The following is a 5516-nucleotide window of genomic DNA, read 5'->3' as shown; positions in this document are numbered from 1 at the left end:
CCAGGTTCATTTGTATGAATTAAAGAATTTCATTGGCTGGGCGGACCAGGATCAGAGACTCGTCCAGAGACCCTCCCACACACTTTCCACCCAGTTGTGCCCCCTCTCACCAGCACTACTCTATGATCAACCCAAACCCAGCCTGAAGTAGTGGCATCCTTTAACCCACCCCTCCTATTCTGTTCTACAGTTCTCATACCCACCGCTATTGCTCTAAATGAACCCATACCAACTGTCCCTGCTGTCTTAACTGAACCACAAACCACCCATTCAATATAGAGTAGGATATATTCTTCACCAATGCATAGGTGCTATCCTATTCTAGCAACCCATTATGGTGATAGCTCTCCACTCCACTCATGTTCAATACCAACCAACAGCCCTCTGGTCCTGCTCTATACCAGCCCCTACTGACTGCCCATGTATAATGAACCAGTCCTTATGGTGCATTCCCCAGAGGTAGGAGCTTCCAGTCCTTATGGTGCATTCCCCAGAGGTAGGAGCTTCCAGTCCTTATGGTGCATTCCCCAGAGGTAGGAGCTTCCTAGTAGGCAACCAGAAGGCAGCTACCTCCCACTTGAAAGCGTTCCAACCAGCAAGCCAACCAAACTACAAACATGGAGGGACACAAATACATATCCACTTCTCTAAGATGTCAGCAATGTATACAATGAGGTGTAAACAACACCATGCATTTTTTTCATGTAGCCGCATTTCATCTTTGAAAGAGGCAATGCCAATAACTACACCTAAGTTCATGGGCGGTTTTGCAACTGTTAACCTGTCCCAAATCAACTCTATTTGTCCATAGAATGGTGATTGCTGAATAATGTGCAACATAAACTATTCCTAACACTGTGCGCTGCCATTGCTGTGATGACATCCCGATTGTCAATCGGTTTGCTTCACTTTTGCCCCAGCTCGCCACTTGAACATCCCGCTTCAACAGGCGTTCCAATGCATTTCAGCAAGTAGGAGGTCAGAAGCATCCCATCTCCCAATCCTGGGGAACGCACCATTATCCACTGCCCCTCCTATCGGTACCAGGCCATATTGTCCAACCCAGAGCCATGGAAATAAGAGCCAGGGCCTCCGCACATCAGCTCCGACAAAGTGCTGAGCACTGCTCTGCCAAAGTTCGATGCTTCCATTGTTGTCAATACAACCCTGCACACCAGCGTTGATGTCTGCGGATGTCGGCAAGCAATTAGAGACGAGTTCTATTTTGTCGTAGCCGCCCGTGGACAATCCATGCTCTGTTGGGGTGAAATTGTGTGCCGGGGTTGGAATTGTGTCGGAAGAGAAAGTGCTCAGCAGTGCTGTCGGAGCCGACATGCGGAGGCCCTAAAGGCTATTCCCCTTGACCCAAGTGTCCCATTTTTACACAACAATGGGGTGGTCATTTAGTCTTTTACACATACAGTAGATCACCAATGGCATAGTTCCATTAAAGTTCCAGGAAGTGGGTATAGAACACAGAAAGTCATCTTCATTTTTGCTTGCTACTGTATGTAGAGGTTCTGTGTTTGTCTATAGCGAACAGAAACCCGCTGCCTAGGATTATTTGAATCCACGTGGATCATGTCACCTTCCTACTTCCTGGTTGTCACAACTCTGAATTCCATGGCTCTAGTGTAACCACCCCTGTTCTATATGTACCAGCCTATATAAGGTTACACTTTACTTTACGGATCGCTAATAAGGTGTTAATTTCATACTAATTTCTCAGTAATTTCAGTCTAATTTTATGGTAATAACTGCTTGTTATTAGTAATAACAGCAAAATAACCATATGGTTTCCAGTGCAATTACACTATAATTTCTCATTAATAACAGCAAAAATAACCATACAGTTTCCAGTGCAATTATGCTGTAGTTTCTAGTTAATAGTAGGCTAATGGAAACAGCTACTGTGTCATCATAGTAGTTAGGTGGTAGGTATGCCAGTAACTAAACGGTATCAGCCGAAGTAGTTTCATACTAATTAGGCTACATCAGGGCCGTAATGTGCAATATTTCCTCTTCCTATGTTATTGCATAGAAAGGACCACCCAAGCATCCTTGTATTATTTCTGCTTAATTACCTTGTAAACAATTGAGTAGTTATATGGAAATAAGATAGAATCAGGGCCGTAAAATGCATTATCACCTATTCCACTCAATTTTATGGAAATTACATATTTTCATGGTCTTAAAATGTCTTATTTCTTATTTCCACTCAATTACTTAGTTATTACCATTTTTAATACAATATAGACTAGCCTACTATGTAGTGATTCAAGTACACAGACAAACACATTGTGTGCAAAACTTTATTTGCTTTTCCAATCAGTTATGAGATTCATGTTCACTGATGTGAGGTTGTCAATCTGCCACCACCCAGAGGAAGTCCTGTGAACACAAACAAACAGAGAAGTCAACTGCAAGACCGGTTTCACCACGTTTATTTTTTTGTTATCAATTCACCATCGCTAAATTTGCTTCTGAAATGCAGTACCATGTTAAATGCACGTTGTAAATCTTCCTCAGGCTGACATCGTTGCTGATTTACAAAGGCAAACTCTAGCTAGCACCTAGCTTCAGTCATTGAAAACATGGTGGGCAGAGCTAGCTAGAACTAGTGGTTTCCATGTACCTCTGTAGGCTATGCCATTTCAGCACAAAACACGGCTGATAAGACGTGTTTGCAGTGTATACAGTTAAAATCCTTCAATGCTCAGAGACAAAATGAAAGCAGGTTAAAGCTAGAACTACATTAAAAGTTCGTTGTCGGGAAGCTTACCTTGCCTGGCTCTGCTGCACTGAAGTTGAACTAGCTCGCGGTGGCGGCGAGTCCTGTTGTTGTTGCTAGGCAACGAAAGTTTGGTTACTGCAGAACAGAAGCGTCTCAATTAGTATACTTCTGTACTTCAAGCACACTCGTTCTAGTTGTACGCTGCCCGCTCTGCTTGCAGTATGGCTCAGAGACGCTGACGTTGTTTAATTGAGTACCCTGACACACAAGGGTGGAGTTTGAGACGCACCACACAGTGCTTTCGCACGCAGGCAGCAACCAGGGTAACTTTCAAGGTGAGCTAAAATGGTCTTGATGTTGATTTCATCCACCTTCAATCGTCGAATTACTTTAGCCTTATGCAAACATGTTTTATGAGTTAGTGTTAGGTTTATGTTTGTTCTGGAAATGAAACGGCATACAGAAGTACCTTTACAATGGAAACCACTAGCTAGCTCTGCCCACCATGTTTTCAATGACTGAAGCTAGGTGCTAGCTAGAGTTTGCCTTTTGTAAATCAGCAACGATGTCAGCCTGTGGAAGATTTACAACGTGCATTTAACATGGTACTGCATTTCAGAAGCAAATTTAGCGATGGTGAATTGATAACATAAACAAATAAACGTGGTGAAACCGGTCTTGCAGTTGACTTCTCTGTTTGTTTGTTTGTTTGTTTGTGTTCACAGGACTTCCTCTGGATGGTGGCAGATTGACAACCTCACATCAGTGAACATGAATCTCATAACTGATTGGAAAAATAAATAAAGTTTTGCACACAATGTGTTTGTCTGTGTACTTGAATCACTTCATAGTAGGCTAGTCTATATTGTATTAAAAATGGTAATAACTAAGTAATTGAGTGGAAATAAGAAATAAGACATTTTAAGACCATGAAAATATGTAATTTCCATAAAATTGAGTGGAATAGGTGATAATGCATTTTACGGCCCTGATTCTATCTTATTTCCATATAACTACTCAATTGTTTACAAGGTAATTAAGCAGAAATAATACAAGGATGCTTGGGTGGTCGTTTCTATGCAATAACATAGGAAGAGGAAGTATTGCACATTACGGCCCTGATGTAGCCTAATTAGTATGAAACTACTTCGGCTGATACCGTTTAGTTACTGGCATACCTACCACCTAACTACTATGATGACACAGTAGCTGTTTCCATTAGCCTACTATTAACTAGAAACTACAGCATAATTGCACTGGAAACTGTATGGTTATTTTTGCTGTTATTAATGAGAAATTATAGTGTAATTGCACTGGAAACCATTTGGTTATTTTGCTGTTATTACTAATAACAAGCAGTTATTACCATAAAATTAGACTGAAATTACTGAGAAATTAGTATGAAATTAACACCTTATTAGCGATCCGTAAAGTAAAGTGTTACCAAAAATTCTCTGTGATGTACCATTCCCACTAGCCCAGTACTATGTACTAGGTGAACGAGCGACTCTGCTATGTACAAGCCCATAGCCCCTTGTCTACTGTATGTACCAGCCTGGCATACCCCCCTCTGCTTTATGTATCTACCCAAACGCTCCTCTTCTACTCTGTGTGCTCACCTACTAATGTGTCTGGTCATTGCCTACTCCCCACTGCTCTCTGTGGCAGCCTATACAGTACAATACTACCCAACCACTGTTCTTATTATCGGAATAAAAGAGGGGAGAGTAGCGGAGGGGGTTCTTGAGGTTATTGTTTAGACAGTAGCCTTAGAGCGCCTCATTAAGAGAGGACCGTAACAGGCTTGTTACATGGGTTAAACGGCTTTGAAGGGTAATCATTATGGATTTGTTAAGACAGTAGAGTAACGGAAGCTTATTTGTTGGATGGGGTAACAGGGCCTTGTTTAACGTCTGGACAGGGTAACAAATGCTCGTTAAGAGAGAAAAGTAACAGAGGCTGTGTGTGTAAAAGAGCATGATAAGGGGCCCATTAGGAGAGCAGGGTTCAAGGCTTGTTAAAAGAGTTGAGTTAGGAGAGGCTGGTAAGATAAATGATAGGATAATGAGCTCGTGAAGAGAGCGAGGTCCAAGGCCTGATAAGAGAGTGGCGTAGGATATCAGGCTCGTTAACAGAGTAGTTTAACAATGGCTGGTTAAAAATATAACGAAACTAGAGATAAATGTATACAGTTTCAGGCACACTAAATGAGTCAGGGTACCAGAGATTGGCTGTATGGGTTTGTAGTAGGATAACAGGCTTGTTAATAAGTAACTTAACTAAGAGAAACTGGATAAAATGCAAGAGAAATATAGATAGTGGTACAAGGCTTACTTAAAGAGTAGGGTTTAATAACATACTAATTAAGAGAGTGGGGTAACAGGCTCGTTAAGAGAAGGAGGGTACAAGAAGCTTCCATGACAGGGGTTCATTAAGGGCGAAGTGCAAAAGGAGATTCATTAACATATTAGTATGAGAGGCTTTTTAAAGATTCGTCTGGTTGGTTTTTAGTGGTACGCAGGAGGAGGTTTGCGGCGCATGTAAGCTTTCAGTCGATAAATAGTTGTTGCATAGCGACGTCGATAGGAACACAAGTGAGAAATTGTTGATTTTCTTTCCTTTAGATTGTGTTATCTTTCTTTAATCTGCCGTATTGGATCCGAGACATCTTCAGCGATAGCAAAAGCGTGTCATATATATTCAGTGGTTTGTTCCCTCTCTGCATCTAATTCATGTTTGCATCTCAGGTAGATTGCAAAAATGAAAAGCCCCACATTTATTT

At 41.5% G+C, this 5516-nt stretch overlaps 1 long non-coding RNA gene across 1 annotated transcript; it reads left to right on the top strand.

The window, feature by feature from the left end:
* Positions 1-2848: 2848 nt before the first annotated feature.
* On the top strand, positions 2849-3880 carry LOC134455194 (uncharacterized). The gene is made up of 2 exons (XR_010036064.1): positions 2849-3069; positions 3460-3880. It is a non-coding gene; the product is annotated as an uncharacterized LOC134455194 (long non-coding RNA).
* Positions 3881-5516: the final 1636 nt, after the last annotated feature.

Source organism: Engraulis encrasicolus, chromosome 9 (genome assembly GCF_034702125.1).
Source record: "Engraulis encrasicolus isolate BLACKSEA-1 chromosome 9, IST_EnEncr_1.0, whole genome shotgun sequence".
Classification (NCBI taxonomy): Eukaryota; Metazoa; Chordata; class Actinopteri; order Clupeiformes; family Engraulidae; genus Engraulis; species Engraulis encrasicolus.
Note: the sequence above shows the minus strand (reverse complement) of the source record. Positions and strands in the feature narration are given on the sequence as shown.